Here is a 27,949-nt window from a genome sequence, read left to right as displayed (position 1 = left end):
AAAATTTTTTGGAAATGAGAGATGTATTAGTTAAAAGCCCTGACACTTCAATGCAACAAAATGGTAACAAATGATTTTAAGACCTTTCATGCAGTATCAGTTTTTCCTAGCGTGTTTATAGCATCCGAATTCACTGTCCTGCTGAATCCTGAGTAGAAATGCGGGCCAGCTAACATAAGCTATATTTTCTTTACTCCTTATGTTCCACAACATCACTGTAAGAATTATCGCTATTTGGCATGTAGGCTGCTAATATAATTTACAGGATGACATGAGTTCTAGTGTAATTTAGGTAACTTTCTAGTTTTGAGTAAGTCTGTCACCATTTTCAAGCTACAGTTTCTTTCTTGGTAAAATGGAGATAACTGTAAGTGGGTCCTCGCTCTCAGGATTGTGGTGATAATGAAATTATAGGGTATGTGTGGATGTACTTGGTAAGCAGTGTTGTTATTTTGACTATCTTGACAACTGTAGAGTCAAGATGAAGAATTTATAGAAATAGTATTCATTCTTTTCTCCAATCGACCACATTGCCACTGCTTCACCATAAACACAATGTAATTATTTCTAGAGAAATAATATGTAGTAGTTAAGTAATGGTAACTACTATATAGGACATTCTTCAACAGGGTGACAAAATGAATATGAATTCAGACCTTCCTCACATCCAACCAAGATTCCTAAAACGCTCAAGGGTGGTGGTGCAACTGTGCCATCCAGGTTTCCAGTTCCACCTCCTGCTGCTCTCCTGCATGCGATCTGTGCTCTAGTCATCCCCAAATAAGCTGAGCTCTTTCTTACCTCCTACCTTTCCTTATGTTGTTTGCTCTGCCTAAACGTTCTATTTTCCCTTATGCTCCTAGAGAACTTCTACCCATCCTTTAAAACTCAGTTCATATTTACTTCATCCATCAAGTCATTCCTGACTTTCTCAGTAGTTAAGCACTTCCTTTCCATGTCTATCATGAGTCTGTCGTAGCTGGTACTTATCATGCAGGTGGAATTGTAGCTTTGCATTTTAGTCCTTTATACTGAATCGTGAAGCTCCAGACAGCAGAGGCAGCATGGAGGCTAAGAGTAGGGGCTCTGGCATCACAAAGCTTGGGTTAATAAAATCCTACAGCTATACCACTTACTAGCCATATGAACATAGGCAAGTAAAGAGATAACTCACCTGTAAACTGGGGCTAATAATAATCTGTACTTAGATAACTGGGCTATTAATGGATTAATTAAGGGGAGCTCTTAGAACAATGCCTGGCACACATTATGAACTCAACTAATGTTTGATATTATAATTATTCACTTTTTTACCTTCGAAAAAACATTGTGCCTGAGACATACTAGGTTTCTAATAGCAATTTGAGTGAATAAATAAGTGATAGCAATATCCACTTATAAGGAAAAATCCACAGGTAACTCTTAAAATAAATTATCATTGTAATACTTGGAAAAAAATGGTAAAATCTTTATTAAAATGTAAAATTATTAAATGCATGAAAAACAATATAATTTTTTGGTGGAAAACAGAGGGACATATTAAATAAGGAGAAAGCAATTCTGCCTAAACTTATAAATTCTTTGATTTGGGCAATAAACAAGAAAACAAAATGGAAGAGAAAATAAAATTTCTTTGGCTTTCCAAAGGATTTAAAATTTCACATCAAAATCACAAAAGTACTAACAAACAAAAATAAGTAAGTTATGAGTTGCCTTGTCATTAAGGTCAATATTTAGTCTGGAAACAGGTATTCTCCTTCAAATTTATTCATAAACTTAATGCACTTTTTTTTCCTCAAATCTTGAGGGATTTTCTAACATATTTCAAAATATTTGTGAAGTTTATATGGAAAAATAAACAGGTGAGCTATTGGTAAAAACAGTTGAAATCAGATACATGGGTGACTTGTATTGTTAGATCTTATTATACAATTAAAATACTGTGCCAAAACATAAAATCACTGGTATTGATAAACTGGCATTTCTAAGCACCAAGGAAAACATAGATTATTAAATAAATGATCCTAGATTAGTTGGCCAACTACATGGTTAGAAAAAATAAAGATGCTTCATACCATATCCTAAAATGAATTGCAGGTAGGTAAAAGAGTAAACAGTAAAGGAAGAAATAAAAGAACTAGAAGAAAAGCAGAGGTGACTTTGTATCTGACATAAGCGTGAAGAAGGTCTTTCTAGGCATAAAAGTGAATGGAAAAAGAAAACAATTCATGAGACTGATAGATTAAAACATGAAAATTAAAAACACCTGTAATGATAATATGCCCACTGACCAAGAGCACTTACTTCCAAATAGGCACATCCAGATTTAAAAAACAACTCTGTTATTTATTTAGCATGACCTCACTAACCTCTATATGCCTCAATTTTCTGATCTGTCAAATAATCATAATGATAATAGTTATTACTATTATTAATATTACACAGTAACTACCAGTTAAGAGTTTTAGTGAGGAATAAATAAAACCGTATTCATCGAGCACTTAACATAAACATTGAATACAAATGGAAAAAAGGGGGGAAATATTTAGAATACTTATAACATACGAAGATTTAACATCATTAGTATAAAAAGATGAATCAAGAAATGAAAGACATGAAGATGTAATTCATGCAATAAACAATAAATGACACAACAGAGCTGGGATCGAGGCTCTCTCTAATTGTTAGGATTTGGAGTGATTCTTGATTTTGCAATTTTCCAAATTATCTGCAATAAACAAATTACTTTTTTGTTTCAGATTAAAAAAACTAGGAAATTGTTTTATTTAATTTACAGAAAAAGAAATGTCTCAGATGAGTATGTTGACAAATTTTTCAGTTTTGAGGGTCTACTCTTCTCTTACTATGTAAATTAAAGGGCTGATGCTCTGTCTTGTGTGCCTTGAGGAAATCAGATACTTCAGTGTATTTCTGGAGTTTCCTAGAATCCTTTTACATGTCCTGGATTTTGTTTATTACCTTTTATCCTGAGACACTTTCTTGAAATATCTCGTACCGCCTTGTAACTGCTTCAGTCAACCCCAAGACTAAGAGATAGAAGCAGGGTAGGGAATGAGATTGAAATAACTAATTGCCTGGTTTTTGATGAAGGTGTCAGTTTACTATTCTCAGTAGAGTGTAAAAACAGCCTCCCGCATGAAACACACATGATATGATGATATAAAAATTTCATTTCTTAAAATGTTCTATATTATGGCATTTGTTATTGATGCGGTTTACCTATGTGGATCTGAGGCAGAGTTTACGGACATATTTTAAAGGAAGACATAATGAGATTAGTCTACAATAATCCAGACTACTATTTCATACAGATTGCTATCCCTTATTTGTCTGTGCTTCTGCCTTTTTTTATTGCTGTCGTCCCATGACCTTTAACTGGGAGACGTATATAAAGATTGCATGCTAATGTTTCAAGTGATTCCTTTCATTGTTATTGGTAAGTTTTATACATAAGGTTCTTATTGTCCTTGTAGGAGGGAGAGGTAAAATCAATTTCCTCTTTAACATATTGATAAACAACTCCAGATATAAGAGGTAGGGAGGAGAAACTACATTTACCTTTGTGTGACCTACATAGGAATGCTGGAAAAAATTAATTCCAGAATATTATGTCAACATTCCTTGAAGTTGTGGATATGATTTACATAGTAGGTCTTCTGCATGCACCCAGCTACTTTCATCTCGATACTGTAAATTGCTTTCATTTTCCCCCTCCGATCTGTGTGCTTGAGGTATTGTTGTGATAAATTATGGAGGCACGGAACTGAAAATGGTGTGTAGATTGTCTAAGGAATCGAGTGCAGTCAGCCTTAGAAGTGGTGGATGATGTGTTAAAGCAGCTACCTCACCCTGGCCGTGTCCCATATGTCGTCAATGAACAGCTGCTTTTAACTTTGCCTTTTGCCCAGAGCACGAGAGCTGCTGGATTTATTGAATTAATAACCACTCCATTATGTGTGTTTTGTTTTCCTGTGACCGTGAAATCTGTCTATAATGTTAGGAAAGTGTAAGACAGGTCTCCTTAACAAACAAGGCGGTGTCTATTTTTTGGGTCATTATTTCATACTTAATCTTTTGGGTAGAAAATAATAGGGAAATCCTTTCAAATCTGGACTAGAATGTTCCTAACAATATTGAGTTAAAAAGGCATTTTATGGGTTACATAGATAGATAGAACCTGGCTTTCACTATGATTTGTGGTCTGGAGCACAGCTACTGACTGCAATGTGTTTGTAATTGAACAGGGCTTTTCTTTTTTACCTGTATTTTCTTTCTTTAAGGCAGAATGTTATATATATATTTTTCCTAGATGAACATCTGAATACTCTCTGCAGGAAATGAGGGCAAAATAGAACACTATCTTCCTTTTACAACCTAGGTCATTTCCTGAAGAGTTTTGAATGCAGCACAAAAGGCAGGTTTTTAGCAGAAGAGGAATGTGGCACATGTGGAAAAGGTTGTACCAGCGACCTTTAATTCTTTTGACCAAGAAGGTGCGAGATAAGTCTGCTATCAAGAAGTTGCAGTCAGGGCCATTTTGATTAATGGCGGTTTTCTTTCTTTCTTCCTTTCTTTTTTTTAATCAAGTCAACTCACTATTGTTCATGTTCCTTCCCCAACTTCTATCCCTTTCACCATGATTTTATGAAAACAAATACAGAAGGTAAATGAATACTCTTTTATCAGCTGTGTTTCAGCTCCTGGTCATTTCCCTATTGTCACTAGCAAGTGGCATGAATAGTTGCCTTTTGAAGACCTATAAAATAATAGCTTTGAAATTTTTTTCTGATTTGTTTCTTAAAAAAAAAGTAATAAAGATCATCAATTTTATTGCTAGAAACGGCTTAAAAGGTAACCTATTTCAAGCCTTCATCTTATAGATGGGGAAATTGAGCCTCAGAAAACAATTTGTAATTTGTCTAAGATAATACAAGTGATTGTAGCGTTATTTCTGCTGATCCCCACTTCGACATTTTATTAACCACAAGACTGAGCAGAAAGGCCTATACTTTTTTATAAAATCTAATCTTTTCTTTTTTTGTTGTTTGTTTAGAATACAATCACCCCAAACTACTAAACAATGAAATAAGACTTTTCTTGAATTGCCTTTTAAAATCGCATTATTTAAACCTGGGACTCAAAAGCACTGTGTATTCAAAGTGAACGGCTATAACAACGCTTTGCAAAAAAAACTGTAAGAACCTGGAATGCCTTCTGAATCATTTGAGTAACGTCAAATTTTGTTTAGCATAGTATGTTTTACTTTGTTCGTTTTGTAAAACTGAGTGATGAGAATTAATTATTAGTAAGTGCCTCCTGTGAGCCAGGCACTGTGCTAAGTGTCACCCATCTTCAAAACAGCCCTCAGTAACGGTTATTACAGCTCCCACCTCACAACTACAAAATGAGAATTAGAGTATTAGCAACATGTTCAAGGGCACAAAAGTAGGTGACTGTGTGGGTATTCAAATTCACATCCGTTTCAATTCAAAGCTCAGGCTCCTCCATTATATCAGGTTACTGGATATACGTAAAACGCGTATCAAATAAATTTGTATCCGTACTCCACGTCAACAGCAAAGCAGAGCATCTGCTCATCTGCCTTTAAAGGATACTCAAAAACGGACTGGACAGTCTCTCTCTCATGGGCGCACTTCCCAGCAAACACAGACTCCTCCCCCAGCACACACACTGTCATTCAAGTTGTTATGTGCAATCCACTGTTGAATGACTGAAAATTGGCTTTATTATTGGTTAAAATTCAGGAATAGGTATTGCTTTTATTTCATAATTTTATTTGTAATTTCTGAAGCTATTTAAGCCAAGGAAAATATTTCTGAAATACATTTTAAAATCTAAAAATGTGTATTATAAATTATAAAAAGCAGATTCAACTTCACAAATATTTACTGTCTTCTAGAATGAAAGTATTTATTGATGGGGACACATAGAAAATATGAGAAAACATGGTTTTTGGAATTTGTTTTGTTAGCACAAAGATGGTTAGTTGATTTAGAGTGGCATTTTGAGTCATCGTTACTATTTCTAAGACTAACATGAAAATGGAATAAATCATTTCCAATAGGAAAAGGATATATTTGGAGGAGTCTAGAAGCTATTTATAGATAGACTGATTCTATGTTTGCCTGGGGCAGTGCTGGTTTAACTTGTCCTTCAGGAACTCAGTTTCCCCTGTCAGTCTCAGCCATTTGGATCCAGAGTATGTGGTTGCCCATGCAAAAGAGCACCATGGCATTGCGAGGCTTGAAGAAAGACAAACTGAATAAGTTACAAGATGTTTTCACATCTCCAAGCGGAAATTTAAAGAGACATACTTTGTTTTCCACGTATACTGACATTTCCAATTATTAATAATCATGAAGTTCTTCATATAATTATTTCCTTATATTCCAAAGAATACTATTAATTGACTGTCTAGTCAAATAATTTTACTCTTATTGTATGCAAGTTGCCTGGTGAAAACAGAACAGTATCTTGCCATCAGTGAAACTAAATCTAGTCTTGTCTTCAACTCTTTATCTAAGCGAACAAAAAGAAAGGATCTAACCCATTGGCCCATGTGTCAAAGAGACTTATTTTCTCACCAGCCTCTCACAATAACAGAAGACAAATCCTTCTCCTGACACTTCACAGCAAAAACTAATCCCCGCAAAACAAAACTCCCATCTGTAGACCATTATGCACATTTTACATTAAAAGTATCTCAGACTATGATGCATTTTTAAAATTAAGTTGGTTCATTTTAGAAAAATATACATTTTTCTACTACATGAATAATTTGAAGCCTCGACTTTTAGCTTCATTTTCATCTAAACCCACTCCCGTATAAATGAGAAATGCCGGCTGTGGGTGGCCTTGTTGGTGCTGGCACTATAATTGCACACCCATTTTGATATCTGACATCTAAAGGCAGATTCCGAGGAGCCGTTCCTTACAGACTCAGCGCAGGGAGTTTTACTGACCGCAGTGGTGGTTAGCAAGTCAATCTTGGATTGACACGGTAACAAATGGAAAGAGACCAGCTCCCTGCTTCCTAGTCCAGAGCCTAGTCCCCAGCTATGACCGTGCAGAGGAGGTGATGTGTTAGAGAGGAGAACAAAGATTGGCATAGCAAAAATTTACAGACCAGGCGATCCGTATATTAGAGAAATGTAAGTAAAAGTTTACTTTCTATTCAAATCCTGTGACCTTTGATCTTTGCTAAGCTACACATAAAACATCCGTATGGGTGTTACTAACTACCTTTGGAAACTCCTATCATACATCTTAGTAAGCTTTAAATATTTTATTTATTCAATTAAATTCATAAATAAATCAATTAAACGTGCCTATTTAGGCAATTAGGCTTATGCGTAACTTGGGGATTTCATTTTTATTTAGGTATGGCATCAAATTCAGTAAGATCCTTGTTGAAGTGCTTGAGCTGCTTTTGTAGATGGACACAAAGCTGGACCAAGCCCTGCTTTACAAGCCGCACATGGGCATGAGAGGGCAGGGTGTGAAACTCTTCCTCCAAGGAGCGGCAGTCCAGAGAAGCCAAGTACTCACATTTCACCTTGCAGAATTTTAACTGTGCTCCAAATAAGCGGGCTGCTGTTACAGCGTTGACACAACTGAAGTGTTCTCCATTCCTAAATCCTAAATCGACAGACCGCTGCCGCATTCGGCAGTGGCTGAATTTCCTGGGTGGTCTTTAAGAATTGCCCCGGGAGGCAGGCACTGTCATAGTCTAATCCGGATGTTACAGAGGTATGTAAAATGACATGTCTTGCAAGTTTAATTTATGTGTTGTCTAGTCCTTTATGTGGAAATGGACATTCCTTTAAGCTTTTTTTGGAACCTCTCTGGAATGAATGGGCTTGAAAAGCCATTAACTGATTTTCTTCATAAAGTGTTGAAATGAGACCTGGCATTTGTGTTGAAATATGCAAATATGTACAAAAGAACTGACAAACTTTTAGAATTAAAGTTGAGGTTTGAAAGTTGTATGTTGAATCTATGACTTTCATCCTACCATACATTTTTGTTTGTTTCTGCATCACATGGCAATGTTTATTAAATTTGAAATTAATTTTAATGGTTATTTTTAAAAATGTGGGAGACAATAAAAGAGTATTTGGTGCACACTATGCACCTTATGCCATCAGTTCAGCAATGTGCTAGATCTACGAAATAGGAGGATAATATGAATCTTTCCATGAAGTTGGGAAGAAATGTGTGAGCAGATGCCTTTAAGACAGGGAGTTTTGGAGCCAAAGCAGAACCCCTCCCAGACAGAACTCCCAATAAGGGAATGACAGCACCTAGGAAGGCTTACACTGATGTGACAATCCAGCACCTGTCCTGCTAACAGCCCTAAGGAGCCTGTTCCAGTTAGTCCAGTAAATCAAAGTGGCATCTCCCTTAAGAGGTAACTGAAAGGCAAGGAGTCCAAACCATGCATTCCAATCCTTACCGGGCCACCTGGAATTTAAAAGCTAAAGTAATGGCTTTCCTTCACATGTAGAAGGAGCCCACCTCCCAGCATGACCTTTCACTCATTCTAGAGATTTAAATAGAGCTTACCGAAGGGGAACCTTCTCTCACTTCGTGCACCTGCACACATCCCAAGTCAAGAGTGCCGACACTAAATGATCCTGGAAGGCTGGGGAACAGCGGTGACCTTTTGTGAGTAAGTCCTCCTGGAAAACATCTGGGAGGAAAGGTCTTGATGATATTAGAATCAATGTCAAAAGAGCTGATAATTTGAGAAAACATTTAAAGATTCAGAATTTATTTCCAACGGAATCTCAAACTCCCAGGAAAGGAAGAACTTGCTGAAATTAAATGAGAAATGAAATATGTTCTTGCCTTGATCTATACGGCTCGAGTGAAAAACCCATGCAATGTCACTATTTGAGGGTTCCTAAGATGAATATTCTAATCATTTCATTATAACCAGTTATCGTCAATGAGAAATCCTACGGAAGCATGCTGCTTATGATTAGTCAAGTAAGAAGTCTAGTGTAAACGGTTTTAATTCTTTCTAGTCAAATTAATATGGTGTGGATGTCCTGGGGATGCAGACACTCAGTTATCTTTCTTGTTGACACATATAAGAAAATTCTGGCTGGGCACACATGATTTATTCTTTATATCTGGAGCCGCGCTGTAATCATTTACCCCTTTTCAAGTCTAGTTTGGCAACTTTATCTCGCTTGCAGTTTGCATTTTTTGAAAGTGAAAATATATTCTGCAGCTTTTGATGTGTTGATTGGAGGAAGGTTAAGACAGCCGCACAAAGTCTCTGGAGACGCGTTCAGGGGCTAAATGAAGACCTCCAGTGCTTTCTTGTTAGCCAAGATAGATCTACATCCCGATGAACCACAGCTAGTCAATAGCAGAGGCTCTCAAAGCATGTGCTCAGAAGCCACAAATCAGTTCTCCCTGGGACTTAGTTATCGGCAGATTGTGCCGTAGGCCATGCCCCGCTGCTGCTTGCCCGACTGTAATTTTTCCCTCAGTGAAGTTTTTAAAGTCGCAGGCTGAGACTGTAACCGTGCTCTCCTGGCAACGAGGCTGTCACTAGTCTGCTAGATATCAATTTCCCATCAGATAAATTGCTACTTTAATGTACTCGGCCTCTCGCTGTTAAGGAGGTTCCATGCTAGCAAGATTTCCCACTGTTATGTTTTCCTCTCCAAAATTTACCTCCAGTGTCTCCTTACCTACGGCAAGCATTTATATTATACTGGTAGATGTGTATGAATTAACCCACTACATTTTTGTCTCCATCACTTTTGTCTTATTGGTGTCAGCATAACTAGCCTCTCCACTCTCTAATCCACCTACCTAGACCTTGCTTCGAGAGGCATCTTTCTAAAATATAAACCTAGTCACGTTACTCCTCTTGTTTCAGATTTCCCATTGTCAGCCCACGTATCTCAGTGGGGCCCCTGGAAAATCCCCTTGTGTCGGAGCCTAAGATGCTCTAAGGAAATACAATTTTATTAGGGAGAATTGCTTTCTTTGGTCACCAGACTGTCCCCTACTACTCTGAAAGCAGTCCAGTGCCTCTTCTTTTAAAATTACAATTTGAATTTAGGCCCCAAAGTTACATTTGAAATATCTATGTGTCTTGTAGTGCTGCCCTTAAAAGGATTAGTGGATTATTTTTGTGAGGGGAGCCCCATCTCTGGCCAGTGGGCCACCCTGAGGTGCTCTGGGCTGACCACCGCCTAAATCCAAGTTCTCCCTTTCAATGAATAGGCTGTTCTCTCTCTGCCAGCTGGGCTGCTGCTTCTCAGAGTTTCCAATACACAGGATGCCCTCTAGGAAGATCCTGGTGTTGCTGCACTTCCTGAACCCTGATAGGGTCAACTTCTCCTCCTCTTCTGCTCTGATGCCGAGTGAGGTTCTCAGGGCAACACCTTCCACCTCCGCCCGTGGGAGCCATTCTCTGCCACCCTATCCGACAGTGTAAGAGCACCACACCAGCCTCTGGAGAGCAGTATCAGTGGCACATTGTGACCTGGTCTCAAACGGCCCACTTCCCCTCCCCACCCCAGGACACTCCAGCAATGCTGACTACTCACAGTTCCCCGAATGAAGGTCTGTCTCTTCAAGCCTCCTGATTGCATGCTGTGTACTGTGGCTGCCTTCATCTAGATTCTTCTTCTTTATCTGCCTGCTAAACATCTCTAAGTCTCAACTCAAACATCACTTCTTCTCTGACATTCACCAAGCCTAAATGAAAAGATATTCTTTTTTTTTTTTCAAATGAGAGAGACTTGAACTTGTTTGGGAAAGAGGACAGTAGAGTGGGAGAGATTGATAGGCTGCACAATTGATGGAGCGCAGTCCAGAAGGAGATGGTAAAGGATAAGATCAAAGCACAGAAGGAAAGCATTGTCCCCCTCCCCTTTCACAGCTCCACAGGGTGTAACCATTTGTTGACTTGTTGCTCTCCCTCCTCCAACCGAGCGGTGGCCCAACGACCACTGTCTCTTCCATGGATCACTGTAACAGTCTCCAAAATCTCCTTATTCCAAACGGGAGCTTTTGGAATAATCTCAACAAGCCACCAGAGCAGGTCTTAAAATGCAAGTCAGATCCTGTTACTCCCTTGCTCAAAATCTCCCCACCCTACTTTATGCAAACACGAGTAGGTTGCGAGCCCCCACCCGATGTGCTTGGCTCTGTTTCCCTCATGGAATATACCGCCTTCTGAAACGAAGCTCACAGTACTTATTTATATTGTTTCCTGAAACTCCACCCCCATGACCACGTAAGCTGCCTGAAGGAAGTGTTGCCTACTTACTTTTCTGCTGTATCACCAGTAACTAGAACACTTTGCAAGCCCTCCATAAATATTTATTGAATGAATGAGTGAATTTTCCCATGGATACTCATACATAAAAACAGTGTAGAGATTGAAAAACTCTTAGAATTTATATTATTCATGATTTTGGCAAAAATCTTAGATATCTCTAACAAAAGTCCCTTTGAATAAAATTTTTTGACCACTAACTAAGCTTAGTAAATTGGAATTACTCTCTAATGACACTACAGTTTATGTGAAAATAAGACATTAAGGTTATTATTCTCACATATTTCAGTTGATTATTTCTTAGTTTTCATTTTACCAATGACCCTTAAGTTTGTTGTTTTCCTGAATATACCAGCAGAATGATTTTAAAGCAATGAAATTTATGAAATTTTTCAAAAAAAAGGAAAAAAATTTATTCGCTAATAGAAAATAAGCAAAGTTGGCAAAATTTATAATCTATGTTTGGATAACTAAAATAAATGGAAACAACTCTATATCTATTTGCATGTTTATGTTTTGATTGCTACTGTGTGTACAAATTGCCATTATAATTTTTATTCAGAAAGTTGTCCCTGGCTAGTTTTCAAAATTATTTTCTTTCTGAACTGTATTTTACAGAAACAGGTCATCCTAGCTGAAGAACTCATTTTTATTTTAAACTATAAAAAGGAGTATTTCTTAACCAAGCCTGTATAGATTTTTCTCTCTCTGACTAGTATGTACCAAAAGAGTATTTTCATACCAAAAGACAGTTATACCTTCCATGCCCTGAAGATCAGAGTGCTGCCTACTTGGGCTTTGAACAACATGTCAGTGAAGTCAAGTCACATACTTCTCAATGCCATCACTCAAACAGAGGAAGAAGGAAAGCCAGAGCCTGTAGAAGTAATTCTTGAATGGCTTGAGGAATGTATAAAATGTGCTCTATAATTTTCAGCCTCCTGCAGTGCAAGCGATTAGCTAAAGAAACACTTTGAACCTGTTAGTTGTACATCTTTTAAGCCATTTTAAATTATGGAAAAGATAGTCCTCAAGAAATTAATTAAAATTTTGGACAATAATGCAATCGGGGATATCTGTGTTTGCAGTCTTCTCTCTCTGCTTGCATACATCTTTCTCTGTCAAGTACATCAAACAGCTAATTAGCCCCACTTTAAGAGCTTCACTGCTCACATCACTTAAAAGGATCTCCAGGCCTCTGTCTGAGGGAGCTCGCACTTACTACAGGCTGGATTTCTGACTGCTGCATAGACTTCGAGAGAATCCATTCCCGACGCAGTGGAGGAACTTTAAAAGTAGAGGGACTTTCTTTCCCACAAATCAATTGTCTCTGCTTTCTCACTCACAATCGGCATTTTATAGATAGTCCTGTAAAGGTTGATAAACCTATTTCAACTGGTATTTGCTTATGTGAGTTAAAGACCCTCGGGTTTGCTGAAGACATCTGAAAAACATTAGAATGACTGCTTTTTATTAAGACATGTGGTACCAGAAAAAAAATTATGAGAGACTAAAGTGTTGCTTTCATTTAGCATAAAGCGTTACCATGACAAAAGTTCGGTGTTTCAAGTACCCATTTTAGAAATAACTACAGGTCACGTGATCTACAGATATCACATGTTAGCACATGTTAAAAGTTATGACCATAGCTAGAGACAGAATTTCTGACTCAGAGCTTCCATTAATCTGAACTATCACATGTCATCTCAAGTTGACTATAAAAATAACTCAAGACGCCAGAGTGCTTCAATTAACAGCTGAAATATTGTGATATTTTAACACAGGTGAAATAAAGAATCGCAGCCACAAATAGATACAAGGCTGTGAATTATAGCTGTTCCCTTGCAGGTCTCCTGTTGAAGGCAGACGTAGAGAACGCTTTCCCTCCTCGTGAGCCACACGAGCAGGACAGGGTGCGCGTGGGCGAGGCAGTGAGTGGAGGTGGATTACACTTAGACGGTTTCCTGGTCATCTCAATATTTGTATGAATGTGACCTGGGGCGAGAGAGGCGGCAGGTAGACCAGGAACACCCAGGAGTGTTTGACACAGGGACTCGGTGCTGTCTTGAGTGGATCAAGGTGCCCAGAGGAGCCAAGTAAACATTTGCGAAATAATATTAGACAACCATTGTGAACGTGGTATGATTTAAGCATGCCTTCACATGTTATAAATATACATATTTTTCTAGTTTTGTTGAAATATAATGGATGGACATCACTGTATGAAAGTTTAAAGCATACAGGATAATGAGTTGAATGTTGTAAATACGTCAGCGCATTGAATCTCAACAGCCTGTTGTGGTAGGTACTATTATTACATTTTATCTCCAACTTAGCAGCGTAGACACTGAGATGTGGAGACTTTAAGCAACTTGCTCAAGATCACACATCCACAAAATGGTGGATGGAGGCAGTTGGACTCCAGAGGACTGCGTTCCTAAAAAAGAATGAAGAAAGAATGAAAGGAAGAAACGGTGGAGATGGGGTGGTGGAGAGGACCTGGGAAGGGAGGTGACGGGAGAAGGCAGAGAAGAAAGGAGGACTAAACAGAGGCTAGCAAAATGCTATTTGTTTAGGTGACACCTAATATTACAATTTAAATGGAAGGTCAGAATGTTTAGGGAGTGAAGGAAAGAATGGTGGGGAAAGATTTCCCTGAGGATTGTGATATTTGACCTATGCTTTTGAAGTGACTCATGCTGGATTTAAGACTTTTTTGCCTTCAAATTTCATTAAAACTGAACCCCTAACTAGTATTAATGCTTACTTACTAAAGTATATTTTCATACCAAGCAGAAAATGATTTCAAGGAAAATAAATATTATGGTTTCAAAGGAGAGGGAATGAAAGCCAGGTTGATACATGAACTATCCAAATAAAGTGGAGAAAAATAAAAACACATGAACACTTAAATTTTTTCTCTTATTTTACTGGGAGCATGTTCATAAGTCCCTATATTTCAAAATCATGCAATTGGAGATTTAAGGCTGGCCTCATGCAGGTATGCCTGAGAAGACCAATAAGCACGAAGCAGTCTTCAACGCTTAGCAATAACATAAAACCAAAAATATTTGTAGGGTAGCTGTTGCAGAACCTGGGCCTATTCTTCACTGTGTTCTCTTTGGCCAAACGTTTGTGAAAAACGAGCTCCCACTCCATCTGGCTTCAGTGCCCCGAGCTGGTGCCATCTGGGCCTTAGGATGTCTGAGCAACCCACAGCCATATAAGAGATTTAGGGGGAGTTTGTGCTAGAGGTTACACTGATTGTCATCCAACACAACCATCTCACTACAGAGTTGAGGAAATTCATGCCCTAGAAGTTAGGATTGTTTATGAATTCAATCAACCCACATTTATTGAGTGTCTCCCACATACCAGACCCTCTTCTAGACATTGTGTCGGGAGATTTCTTTAAGGTCCCACAACTAACGAGTGATGGTCAGGAGAAGCAAGATCTTTTGTCACTCCACTTGGTGCACTTTCCACTGAATCATGCACCTACCCACTTTTGAGGTTATTTTCTCAACTTGGTTTTGAAAATGTGTCTGATTATCTGGCCTGTTATGGTTGACCAACTTCTAGATGATTGCTTCTTGTCATTTATTTTCTGTATAAGTCTAGCCTAGAAGCATTTGTTAAAGAAGTGGAGTTCACTGCTGAGAATTTACCACTCCTTTTGGGTTTGGCCATCCAAGTCCTACCCCACAGTTTAGTACTAAAGGTAGCTTAAAAGTGATATCGCTAAAACTCCTGGGGATGTGGGTCCCACCTGCAGCGATTAGAAACTAACACTGATGGCAGATGGTGTTATTGGCCTTGAGATCTTTGCTGCTTCTGTATGCATTTAATATTATATGTTTATTTTTTAAAAGAGTTTTCCAGCTCTGGAAGAGAAGTCGCCCAAGCATGACATGATGTGGTCTTCATTACAGCATTCAGATTATAAGATGAACCCCAGTGTGTCTGACTGCAGTGCCTTCCTCCCCTCTTGATTGCTGGATATCATATTCATTATTTTTGCACTCTTATTGGATCAACTACCCCTCCTCGTCTACTTTACCAAAAATTTCCATTCTATTCGCCAAAACTAACCTCTCTGTGTGTATTTTGGAATCCAGATCTTGCATTTCTTCCTGGTCTGGAACTGCACCTTCTATTATCAATGCAATAACAACTACTACCAATGCATCTCAAGTATTAATAACTTTTTAGATAGCTGCTTGATTGTATGGTTGGCTAATATTTGTAAGCTAGTAGAGTAAATCAACTAAACATTTTTCACAAGTGCTTCAATTTATGTAAATTGAAGAGGTATTACCAACCAGGAACACATATGAATATCTATGTATCTGTAATTACATAGATATATATTTTTTGCCTCACCTTTTTGGTGTCCAATATCTTCTTGCTAGTTTAATTACATTGATCTTGTTGCTGAGGACCTTTTGGGAACATATTTATCTATGTTATAGTTATTGTCTAAATACTGAAAAAATCTTGAATGGCACTATGTCAGCAGGGCACTGCTACAAATCATGTGTAATTTCTGGACATACAGATATCAGTTATTTGCCAGTATGTTTTTATAAAGTTTTTCAGCCAGTTATTCTTCCTCTGAGCCAGCCATACTTTTTCTTCCTTTACAAAAGAACTTTCCAAGATTTGGGTGCTAGTTGCCTCTGATGAGAGGAATTTTACAGGGCTCCATTTCAGCTTAGGAGCAGGCACAGCACTGAGTTGACCATGTTGCTGATGCAGTCTGATCCTTTGGTATAGTAAGGAGTTTCTGCCTCATTCCTGTGACCAGGCCTCTGCCTTAAATCTGTTTATTTCACTTGGTTCTCTAATTTGTCCTTCCATGCTTGAGTCTGCCTTGAATCTACTTTAACCTTGAAGCCAGTGGGTCATATAGTGCCTCTAGGATAGTTCCTTGACCCCGCAGCTCCTCTTGAGGCTAAGATTCTGTTCCTGAATCCCGAACCAGGAGACTGGCCACATATATTCCCATGGCTCTCAAATTTTAACCACCTGTTGGCCCTCTTTGGCTTTACGAGTGGGCCATTCATAGAGTATCATTACTGTGGTTTGACTCATCTAGTTTTCTAGCTATGAGTTCAACCTCCAGAGATCAAGGACAGTCTATGTACTATATTTCTTGTGATATAGTGGCTGTTTATATAATGTTTATTGATTGGGTCGAATAAAACTTAATTTCTGCAAATTTTCTGTTCCTGGAGTATCCACTGCCTTTCTTGACTTTCACGCTATTACACTAGTTCTTACCACTTCTAGATGTCCCTGGTCACTGCCTCCTACCACTTACAGTCTCAGTTTCTGAATTTCACTTCTTACAAGTTGCTGTGTCTTTCGTTCTCAAATACATGATTCACAATAGTGTGTGCACCTCCTTTCCAGCTTCTTAGTTCCAGCCTTCCCTAACCAGTACCCTCATTGCATTGCCTACTGAAGTCAAAGCTCCTATTCTGACGTATTAATTATCCTATTAGTTACGTTTTGACTACATATTTTGCATCAGGCACTGTTCTAAACACATGTACTACAGCTATAAACTTGCTCACCTAATTCTAAAAAATTAGGGTCATACAAATTATAATGAGCCTGATTAAGATAATTTTGATATAAATTTCACTAGACCTAAACAATTATAGACCCACGTTATTTCACCAGGCAATGCATACATAGTGGGAAATCCAAGAACTTTTATGTTTATCATAGGCTTTATTATGGTGATTAAATTTCCTGTTCTAAGACTCTGACAAAAAGGATTTGCTCTAAATGGTGCCACAGAAGACAAAATGAAAACATTAATCTGCTTGTGTTTTCTTGGGCTTCTTTGGTCCCCAAGCCTATTGCTGAGTCTGAAGTTGTGGGGGAGTTCTCACATCGTCTGTACGTAGGACAACTGATGAACATATTTAGAAAATGTTCTGGAGTTAATGACTTCATCAAAATTGCTTCGTAATTGCCTTTTGTAAATTCCTAACTGGAATTGGACATTTCTTATAACCAAGATGTAAATATAATACTTTAACCTAAACTTTTAAAATGCCAGGCAGAAGAGTCTACTCAACGAAAGACACGGAGAAGATCTCGTGATTACTGAGTTCAGTCTGTGGTATTGCCTCCTGCCAACAAGGACAGCATTACTGAAGCATCATGAAATAAGCAAGACTGTAATTATTATCACAATAAATTCTAAATGAAATGGATATATTCATTTTAGTTTTCAAGGTAACATATAGTAAGGAAGAATGATTAAAAGAGAGAGATTTTATAATTCCAAGGACAAATTCATCATAAACTGCAAATATTACAGCAGAAGGGATTGACATCATGATAACTTTGCCTCAAATCTATTATCTTTCAGTTAATAGATACCTGTCATGATGGAAATTCGAAAACCTAAAGTAATATTAAGTTATTCACTTGATTTGTAACTGGAATTCTTTATTCTGAATTTGGAATGACAGTTACTATTTTATTTCTAGCATTGATGAGACTCCCAGAATAGCTGAAATAATTCTGAAAGAAGCATGTACCAAGAATAATAATAGTAATGTGATAGGATGTCAAACAGTCTGTCTTTGGTACTACTGAATCCTTAAAGTAAAAATTTACTTAATCATTTCACTTCTGGTCTAGCTGAAATGCATTTATATTCAGGTTATTATGAGCTTCAGACTGCTCTGACAATTTGTAAGAAGAGGGTGTTGGTGACAAGAATACATAAGAAGAAATTCTCATTCATCAGTCCGATTCATGCCATCAAAAATGTGAATGAATTGACAACATACAAGTGTTTCATTGACAATATACAAGTATAACTAGTGAATTTATTAGTCAAATACTTAAAGAATATGTACCCGAAATTGGATGTCAGCAATTAGCAAGGGCTTAGAATGTTTGTGTACCTACAGCTCCTAGAATAAAAGATAAATACAAACCTAGTTGTGAAATCAATTGTCTTTTTATCATTTCTTGGTAAAACATATTTGGTGAAAAATAATTAGCTGTTCTTGGTAGAAGACTTTGACTTCCATTTGAAAGTACTAATTTCTTCCTTAGTATTTCTTCCACTCGAAAGGATTTTTTAACAGTACATTCTAGTGATCTTTCCATGTTAGTGTTTATAGAGTGACTCTTTTTTGAAATAGGGGACAAAGTATTCCATTTTATAGATGCAGAATCATTTATTTAACCAAGTTCCTATATTAGCGCCACAGATTGTCTCCAATCTTTAACCATAAGAAGTAATGCTTGAATGAATAACTTGTACATATATTATTTTTTCACGTGCAAGTGTATCTGTCAATACATTTTCAGAAGTGAGATAGTTGAATCAGAGAGTAAATGCAGTTGTTATTTTGATAAATATTTTCTAATAGATCTCCATGAAATTTTTTTTCCCATGTCACCCTCCTTCCAGAAATGGATGAGCCGTGTGTGACAAGAATGATTGTCCAACAATCACCAAGAATGATTGTCCAACTTTTGGATTTTTGCCAATCTGATAGGTGAAAATGTATCTTGGTGTACGTAGTAGTTTTAATCTGAATTTCTCTTGTTATCAATGAGGTTGAACCTCCTTTAATGTGTTTGAGAGCTATTTGTACTTCTTTTTTAATATAAATTCCCTTTATGTCTTGGCACACTTTATGTCACATTTTGAACATATCTTTTTGAAATTTTCTGATTACAAATTCTATGGCTGATTTTCCAGTTCTCCATTTGGACCATTCACTTCTAAGACTGGACTTCATGTTGATTTTGACAAGGCCTCTCTATGCTGGCAATGTATCTTAGAGGACCTTATATGACACTTTCCCTCACAATATTCTCTCCCTACAAAGTCTTGATCATCTCATCTACTCTGCCTGTGGTGCTGGGGTCAGAGGGGTCTTTAGAGGTGGGAATGGGTGTTGTTTAGGAACATTTCTGACCTGATGAAAAAGAGACTTACTTATCAAATCAGACAAACATGAAGGTCTCTTTGGAGTCTCAAAATAAATTACTCAATTCAAAGTGATCTGTCTGAATCATCGGATCAGACACAAATGCTAGAAAAGCCTGAATCCTATTCAAAATGGTTTTGAGATCTAGTTTTGCTTAATTATAACAAAATATTTGAAATGATAATATTATTTGATTCTTATTCAAGATTTTAAACTCAGAATTCGAAATAGAATGATGTACAACTGAAATTTATAAATGTTATAAACTAATGTTACCTCAATAAAAAATTAAGAAAAAGATTTTAGCTTCCATATTAATGTCTAATGGCAAATATCTAGGTTTGAATTTCAGCTTCATTCCTTTGTAGTAGTGATCATGGGCATGTTACTTAAGTTAACTCAGCCTTAGTGTCCTTAAGAAGTAAAATGGGGCTATTAATAGTCTTAACCACATAGAATTGTTAAGTATTAAATTAAATTATGCAAGTAAATTGCTTAGGATAATACCTGACATATCCTAAGCAAATACTAAGTAAGAGATGATAAATAGTATCAGTAATAACGCAATACTAGAAGATATAGATGATTAATAATATTAATTACTAATAAAATTAATAGATGATTAATAATACTAGATTTACTGGTAACAGTAATAAAAAAGTAGGTCACTTTGAACAAAGTTAAAAATTTGTAATAAAGTGACAGATTCAGATGTTTATTACATTTTTAGTATTCAACATTGATGCTGTTAAATCAAAGTTAATAATTAAAGTATTAAGTTGCAGTACGATGCTGAAAAGTTTAATCGAAATTACCAGCTAACTAGCTTTCATTACTGAAAGAGTGGTGTCATATGTTCAAGAATTTAATTAATTAATCATATAGCCTATAAATATTTCCAATTGTTAGTAGTATATACTAAAGGAATGTTATTTCCTTGAAAAACTATATTGATGGCAACACGATGACTTTTAAGTTTCATTCATTTAAAAATTGGAAATAGAAAATTCTTGATCTTGAGTCTTAAAAAAATATTTTTATATCACAACCCATTACACACTCACACACACACACTTGCAGCAAGAAAAATTTCATGAAACAATGTAGCTGTTTTGTGTATTATGCTCTGATCTGTTATATTCTCTTCCTTTTCAATCTATTTTATTTCATATTTTTCAAATGATGGTCTACTCAATTGATTTCACACACTACTAATGGTTTATGACCTGCAGTTTGAAAAATATTGCCCTAAAATGCGTCCTAGAGGATGTTAATAGCTATAACAATAGAAAGAGTTCTATTCTAAACTAAAGCGGAAAACTTCGACTTTAATAAAGATAAGCAGATGTCTCTACTGAAAGGCTTCACAGGGTTTAGTGTCCTAGTTATGAGTTTCCAAGAAGAGCCTGGATATGAAATCCAACATTTTCTAATTGTGTATGAGACTGTGGAACTGAACAGAGCACCTTTTGCTCTTCCTTTCTTCCTCCTTCCTTCTTCCTATTTTTCTTTCTTCTTTCCTACCTCCCTTTATTTCCAGGATCCGCCTTTAGGGAGTGATTATATATACTGCATATATTTTCACATTTCAAAAAAAGGTCTCAGATTACTTTTGACCGTAACATCTCATTTTTTAATTGCCCAAATCACATATTTTCATCTTTGAACTTTGATTTTGTCTGAGAAAATTGCTATAACTCTCTGAAAGCATCAACTCTTCTACCTTATTACTTTTTCTCATCTAGCACACTTTCGTTTTCTATTCCCTGTGGTAGGATAGTCATAATTGCACCTTCTATATATATTCACCTCATAAAATCACATCTATGTTACAAATAAAAATTTACTGTTACAACCCTTGAGTCTATTTAGGTGCCAGGTATATTTACTGAGTCCATTTGATATTATCTACAGACCAGAGAAACATTTATGTTGTTTAAATCAATAAGTAATTACTATTTATTTGTACATCAAGAGAAAACAGAGAAATAAAAGATCACAGCTAACATTTATTGAGTGCCTACTGTATACCAAAGTTCTTTTCTTTACGAATGCTATGTCAGTTAATTTTTGTCGCATAAAAAATAGCTGTAAAGACTGGCGATTGAAAATAATGATAGCATTATTTCCCACAATTCTATAGGTTGGCTGGGCTGAGCTGGACACTTCTGTTGGTTTTGCCTGCAGTCATGTGGCAGCAATTCTTTGACAGTTCAGCTGTGGCTGGAGTGTCTAAACCGGCCTCACTGCACATCAGATGAAGCTTTGATGCTGTCTCTTTGTCTGGGTCTCTTTCTCCGTGTGGTCTCATAATTCAAGATCTCTGAGGTCAAGGCTCTAGAATTCTCAATTCTGCCACATTCTATTGATGGAAGCAAGTCACCAGGCCAGCTCGGATAGAAGGATTTCACATTTCACCTCTTGATGAGAGGAACGGAAAAATATTGTGGCTATGTTTTCCAATATACCACAAATGATTTCTAACAAAATCTTTAGAAGAATGCCATCAGATAGGTAGAAAGATAAAGAACCATATTAAAGCAGAAACCTCAAAGGGAGTTTGAGTAAGAAGTGTCTATTCCTGATGAGGAAGAAGCGGTAGCTTATAAAATATCTAATATGGAGTAAACAATTGACCATATTCTACGCTAGGTTTCACTCTTAAGTAATTCTGTCCATTTTTAAAAATTGTTTAATGAGAAAGAGTTATTAATTTCTCCTTTTGTGAGAGTAAGTGAAATATAGTAGAAAAAGCATAAGCTAAAGAATTGCAGAAACTGAGTCGAACACTGGCTTCTCCAATGAACAGTTATGTGGTCCAAGGCTAGCATAACACAAAGTTTCTTCAGAAGGATTCAGGCAAAGACTAAATGAAACGATTTTCTTTTTTTTTTTGAGGAAGATTATCCCTGAGCTAGCTATTGCCAATCCTTCTCTTTTTGCTGAGGAAGACTGGCCCTGAGCTAACATCCATGCCCATCTTCCTCTGCTTTATGCCTATCTTCCTCTACTTTATACGTGGGATGCCCACCACAGCATGGCGTGCCAAACAATGCCATGTCCGCACCCAGGATTTGAACCTGTGAACCCCGGGCTGCTGAGAAGCGGAACGTGTGCACTTAACTGCTGCGCCACCGGGCAGGCCTCGAAATGATTTTTGAACAGCACCAGCATTCAGTAAATCGTCATCGTCTCTCTTGTCCTCTTCTCCACCACTTTGGACTTCATTAATATCTATTTAAACAAAACAAAGCAAAACATAACTGCAGACTCCATATTACCTGCTCCCTCGCCTTTTGCACTGACTGAAACTAAAATATAAGAAGGATGCACGATACATTTTTTCCTTTGATTTGAAAAATGATTGTAGATAGAAAAGAAAGAGAAAAATGTTTAATTATTATTTTCAAAATGAGAAAAGCACCATTTAAAACTCAATGATTTTTGACTGTGTATGTCTTTATGCATATGTACTATTAGATCATAAATGCTTTTGACTATAGAGATATTAAATGTTGTTAAAACCCAGCAAAACATAATTTAGATTGAAAGTTCACAACTACATTTGTAGTCCCTCTAGAGCAAGCTGGGACACACGCCAAACTTTGGAACCACGGGTCATGGTATCACGCCACCACACTCCGAGGGACGTGGAGAGAAGTGTATTGGGATTTAAAGTTAATTTGATATTTTATAGCCAAAAGACAAAATGAGATACTGGATACCCGACATTGTTGTAAGGGAACAAGAAAGGCCCTAGGTTGCTGTCAAGGTGTCTCTAAGGGGGAAGATAGTTAAGGCACTTGCCTGGGCTGCCTTCTGAGGTGCTCATTCCGGAGTTTTGCAAAGGAAGCTTTGAAGTGTGATGATCTTGTGTTCCCAAATGTTTACTTCTTTCTTCTGCTAGATCTTTGTTCTGCAGAAAAAAATGATTGTTATTTATTTGCTTTTTACAAGAGGAAGAGTGTACTACAAATGGAAAGAAGTCAGTGAATTTATTTTGGGGGATTCTAATAAATATTTCAATCAATGTCAGGAAGAGAATCACCTTCCAGAATGCTGAGAGAGAGGAGCAGTAACAGTGGGGAGGGCAGAGCAGGCAGAGGCCACTCTGCCAGGGTGGAGGTGGTGGCATCTCTCCAGTGACTGCTGTATGCTGTGATGGGGATGGTGCCAGGCCACTAGGAGGCAGAGAGGGGATAACAATGAAAGAGTCACCGGCCTAAGAGACTGTCAAAAGTTCAGGACGGCTATGAGACCCTTGGAAAATCTTCAGAAGTCCAGGCCTAAGAAAATACATTCCTCAGTCACCTTCATTTATTATTGCCCCTACCCACCCACCCCTAAGTCAATATGGATGGGGCAAGCCAGGATTACGCTTCATTTTATGTCTCTGAACATCTCTCAGAAAATATTTTTAACTGTCCTAAATTCAAGGAAGTAGTAGTATATTAGAGAATTACTAAGGATCTAAAAGTGACTGTCCTTCCAGGGAAGGCGACGAAGGTAATCTGGTTTTTAAAGACACAGATAAGAGCTACAGCAGGATCTGTTGAATAGCTGCTTCCTCGCGTCCTGCCATAGCCACAAACACGAAATGTTACGGCCTCACCTTCAGCTTTTACTCTTGGCTGTTACAGACATATGGTTTGCATTATATTTATATAAATAATACTGATGCCCTTTTATTAAATTTGGTTTTTTTCTTTTTGCTTTTTTATCCCTCTTTTGGAATACATCTGTATGCAGTGTGTCCAGTAACGTTGAGAGTCGTATCTTCCACCATTCTTTGCCATCGCATGATGAAACGCTCTATTTATATTAAAATGAAGGTGTTCCTCAGGGAGACATCAAGCAGAATGAAACAACAAACAGAGCTTTAGAGACTGAATATGTGAAGTGACAGTGACGGCAAAAGGGTAGCTCTTGTTACCGAGAGGCCCAGAGGACCGCAGAAAGACTTACAGCGCGAGCAGCTCTCATAGCTTGAAGTACTCAGAGTACAGCGGTTAATCAAATCATTTCTCATCTTGCACATCTTGACTTGGTACGTCATTGTAATAACGTGTAGTTAGCTGAGGGTCAGGGGCTTTTTTCCCTCTGTTAACCAAATGAAGCATTTTATCAAGATAATCATATTTCTTCATGTAATTGAACTCATAATAATATCGTGATTGCAATGATGTGTTTACTCCAGGTAATGAGAGAGTAAGCCATGAAAATGTCACTAACTTCAATGTGATACAATATCCAGACTTGAAAAGAAAGAAAAGACAAAAAATATGAAGTATTAAAAGTCTCTCCTTAAAGATCAATTTTCTTGGTAATGGAATGGAAGCAACTGGAGATAGTAACCCTGGGGTTTCCTTGGAATCATGGAGGCCATGCAGCCATGTGTCCACAGACAGAAGTGGAAAACCTTCTACCACATCAACTGTTGGTTAAAATGTGTAGGTCCCGGGGCCGGTCCGGTGGTGCAGCAGTTGAGTTCGCACGTTGTGCTTCAGTGGCCTGGGGTTCGCCAGTCCGGATCCCGGGTAGACGTGGCACTACTTGACAAGCCATGCTGTGATAGGCATCTCCCATATAAAGTAGAGGAAGATGGGTGTGGATGTTAGCTCAGGGCCAGTCTTCCTCAGCAAAAAGAGGAGGATTGGCAGCAGATGTTAGCTCAGGGCTAATCTTCCTCAAAAAAAAAAAAGATGTATAGGTCCATATTTAACCATGAGTCTGGATAATCTGAATTCTGAGTGCTTGCCAAAAAAGTGTAATTTCAAACCCATTGCTTCCTAATGTGTATCAAAAGATCTACAGACAGAAACAATATATAGAAAAGATTGCTTAAAAGATGAAATCCATCCATAATTCCAGACGTATTAAAATCTGCCCCTGGATTTGGTCAAATCAGAGGACAGCTGCATACCTGGATAGTATTGTATTGACCCCTATAGAATTGCCTTTGCTGAAATGTTGTTTTAGAGTGATGCCAACAACACTATGAAACTTGTCATTGTGTCTACTCTGAAAGTGCGGTTGAGGATATAAGCTGGTATATTACATGGTGCTGGTTTTATGAGGACCATGGGGAGAAATTTCTGTCGGATATTAGTAACAGCAATAATTTTGCTTCTCCTAACAATCGTTCTGATTTTATCTTATATACCTTGTAAATTGTGTAACTGATCAGGATTCTATTTTCCCACTGATTGTTAGAAAGCTTAGGGCCAGATCTGCAGCCCACTAGTAGCAAATCTTTATGGTATGAATTTTTTTTTAGGGGTCTCATTCCTGGCTCTATTTTCTGACCCTACCAATATTTTTCTTCTCTTAATCTCCTCTACTTTTAATTCAAGTTATCGCTTTATTTTATTTTCCCTTTTAATCTGACAAAAATATTTTGCAACTAAGTGAGATAGATAGATAGATCTATATGCATTTGCTCATTTATATAGTGATTGTTTATTTTTTCCTTGTTTCAGAAAGGACTTAAAAGAGCTTACCAAAGGGCTGGCCCTGTGGTTGAGTGGTTAAGTTCGCGCGCTCCGCTGCAGGCAGCCCAGTGTTTCGTTGGTTCGAATCCTGGGCGAGGACATGGCACTGCTCATCAGACCACGCTGAGGCAGCATCCCACATGCCACAACTGGAAGGACCCACAACGAAGAATATACAACTACGTACCGGGGGGCTTTGGGGAGAAAAAGGAAAAAAATAAAATCTTTATAAAAAAAAAAAAAAGAGCTTACCAAAATATATGCAATCATATTTAAAATATGAGCCAGTAAATCATAAAACACAATGGAAATGAGGTGCACCTACTTGATGGTAAAGATTAGATCAGAACGATTCCTTAGTTGGACTCTCTGTAGACTTAAGGTGAGTAACTTTCACCAATTCAGGAACACTTTCAATTACATGTGGCTTAGGCATTGTCTACTTTCGCATTGCATTCCTTCAGCAGTTACCAACTATCATCACAACTCAGAAAGTCACCTCGCACTGCTTTCCTCTGGTCTTAATAGTCTGTGTATCCATAACTCTACCCGCTTCATGGACAATGTGTGGTGGTGGAAACCTCCCAGCCCTCTTCTGAAAGATTTCCAACCTTTCTGTACGCTGTCATTTATTGAGCATTTTTTACTTCTGGAAATGCTTATCCTATCTTCAGAGTGATTTCTTCTTCTTCTTAAAGTGGAAATAATATTACCAAAGTGGCATTTTTGGAGACAATGCAGAATAATGAATCATAGTAAAGGGTCTAACTCTACCACTTTCTTGCTATGTGGCTTTGGAAAGTGATTCATTGTCTCTATGCCTAAGTTAAGTATGATGTTGGAGACTTTTTTATCAAGCAATTTTGCAATAAAGAGACATTACAAGAAAGAATTCACTTGTGATTAATGTCAAGGATGCTTGACATTATAAGAATAAAAGCATGGAAGGACAGCAGGTATGAAAACTTCATTTATGAATGTATTTTTTCCACAGCAACCCATTTCTAGAAAAAAGTAGATAACAAATGGAGGAAAGAAAGTAATGAGACACTATCTGAGCCAGAAAGACCTGTGTTTGAATCCTAGCTTCACCATTTGCTACTCACATGATTCATTCACTATTTTAACTTCTCAGTTTTCTCATATGTAAAATAAAGATAATGCCTGCTTCTCAGGGTTATTGTAAGGATGAGGAAATATTTGTCAGTGATTCAGGATGGTCTTAAGATAGTGGTCCAAGAGAGTGAAGATGGGGCTGCAAGTTCTCTTCAGGTCTGGGCTCTGGGATGCACTCAGTGTCAGTTCCCCTACTCTGGGGACAAGGAACAGTCCTTGAGAGGGCCTGTTTCTGTTTCTGGGAGTGGGTCTTGACTCTATTTTCTGAATATCCTTCCTACAGAACCCTTTGTCTTAGCAGCCGAGTGGCTCTCTGACTGCTTCCTACTCATAGGAAGTTGGGAGCCCAGAGGTTCTAAGTATTTTTACCTCTTTCCCATTTAATCCAATCTAACAGTATTTTTTTCAATACTATTCCATTAAAATTTTGTGGATTTTTTTATGGATCTGATTGGGCTTCACTACAACTTTTTAAAGCCACATCCATAATTCTTTTTGAGACAAGTCTATCTCTACTTTGAACTCTGTGTGAGGCTGCTGTGGGACAATGTGTTCAAGATTCTTATCACTCAGAGGGTCTATAGGTACCACCTGAGACTTTGCAAAGGTTATAAAAGAGGTGTACAGCCACATGAATGGAGTCTAGCTCCGGTCCAAAAACCCATGTGTGGTCTTTCAAGCCCAACCATAGGCAACTACAAAGGCTTTGCTTGGCATGCCTCACGGGATAAAGCTGCCCTCCTCGCACCAGACTTGCTGCACAGTCAGCACTGCGGTCTCTGAAGGGAGTTGCAGTCAAGGGCCCAGGCCTCCTGGCGGCCCAGGCTCTTATGCACAGCTGCACTCTCAGCCCAGGTGCCTCCATTTGGAGCCCTGTTATCAGGGGCCTTCAGCAAAGCCTTCCTCAGGTATCTCTGTTGAGACCTCCTCCTTTTCAGCAGTAAGGAGGTATCTTGAAAACAATTTTCTCCATTCTAATTCAGTACTCAGTGTTTCACCACTCCTAGCTTTCCTACGTT

At 37.7% G+C, this 27,949-nt stretch overlaps 1 long non-coding RNA gene across 1 annotated transcript; it reads left to right on the top strand.

Annotated features, from left to right (window-relative positions):
* Positions 1-7,641: 7,641 nt before the first annotated feature.
* Positions 7,642-26,025, top strand: LOC138920108 (uncharacterized). The gene is made up of 3 exons (XR_011430789.1): positions 7,642-7,791; positions 24,073-24,370; positions 25,803-26,025. It is a non-coding gene; the product is annotated as an uncharacterized lncRNA (long non-coding RNA).
* The last annotated feature ends 1,924 nt before the right edge of the window (positions 26,026-27,949 follow it).

This window comes from Equus caballus, chromosome 2 (assembly GCF_041296265.1).
Source record: "Equus caballus isolate H_3958 breed thoroughbred chromosome 2, TB-T2T, whole genome shotgun sequence".
NCBI classification, from domain to species: domain Eukaryota; kingdom Metazoa; phylum Chordata; class Mammalia; order Perissodactyla; family Equidae; genus Equus; species Equus caballus.
The sequence above is the reverse complement of the archived record's forward strand: the minus strand, read 5'-3'. Positions and strand labels throughout refer to the sequence as shown.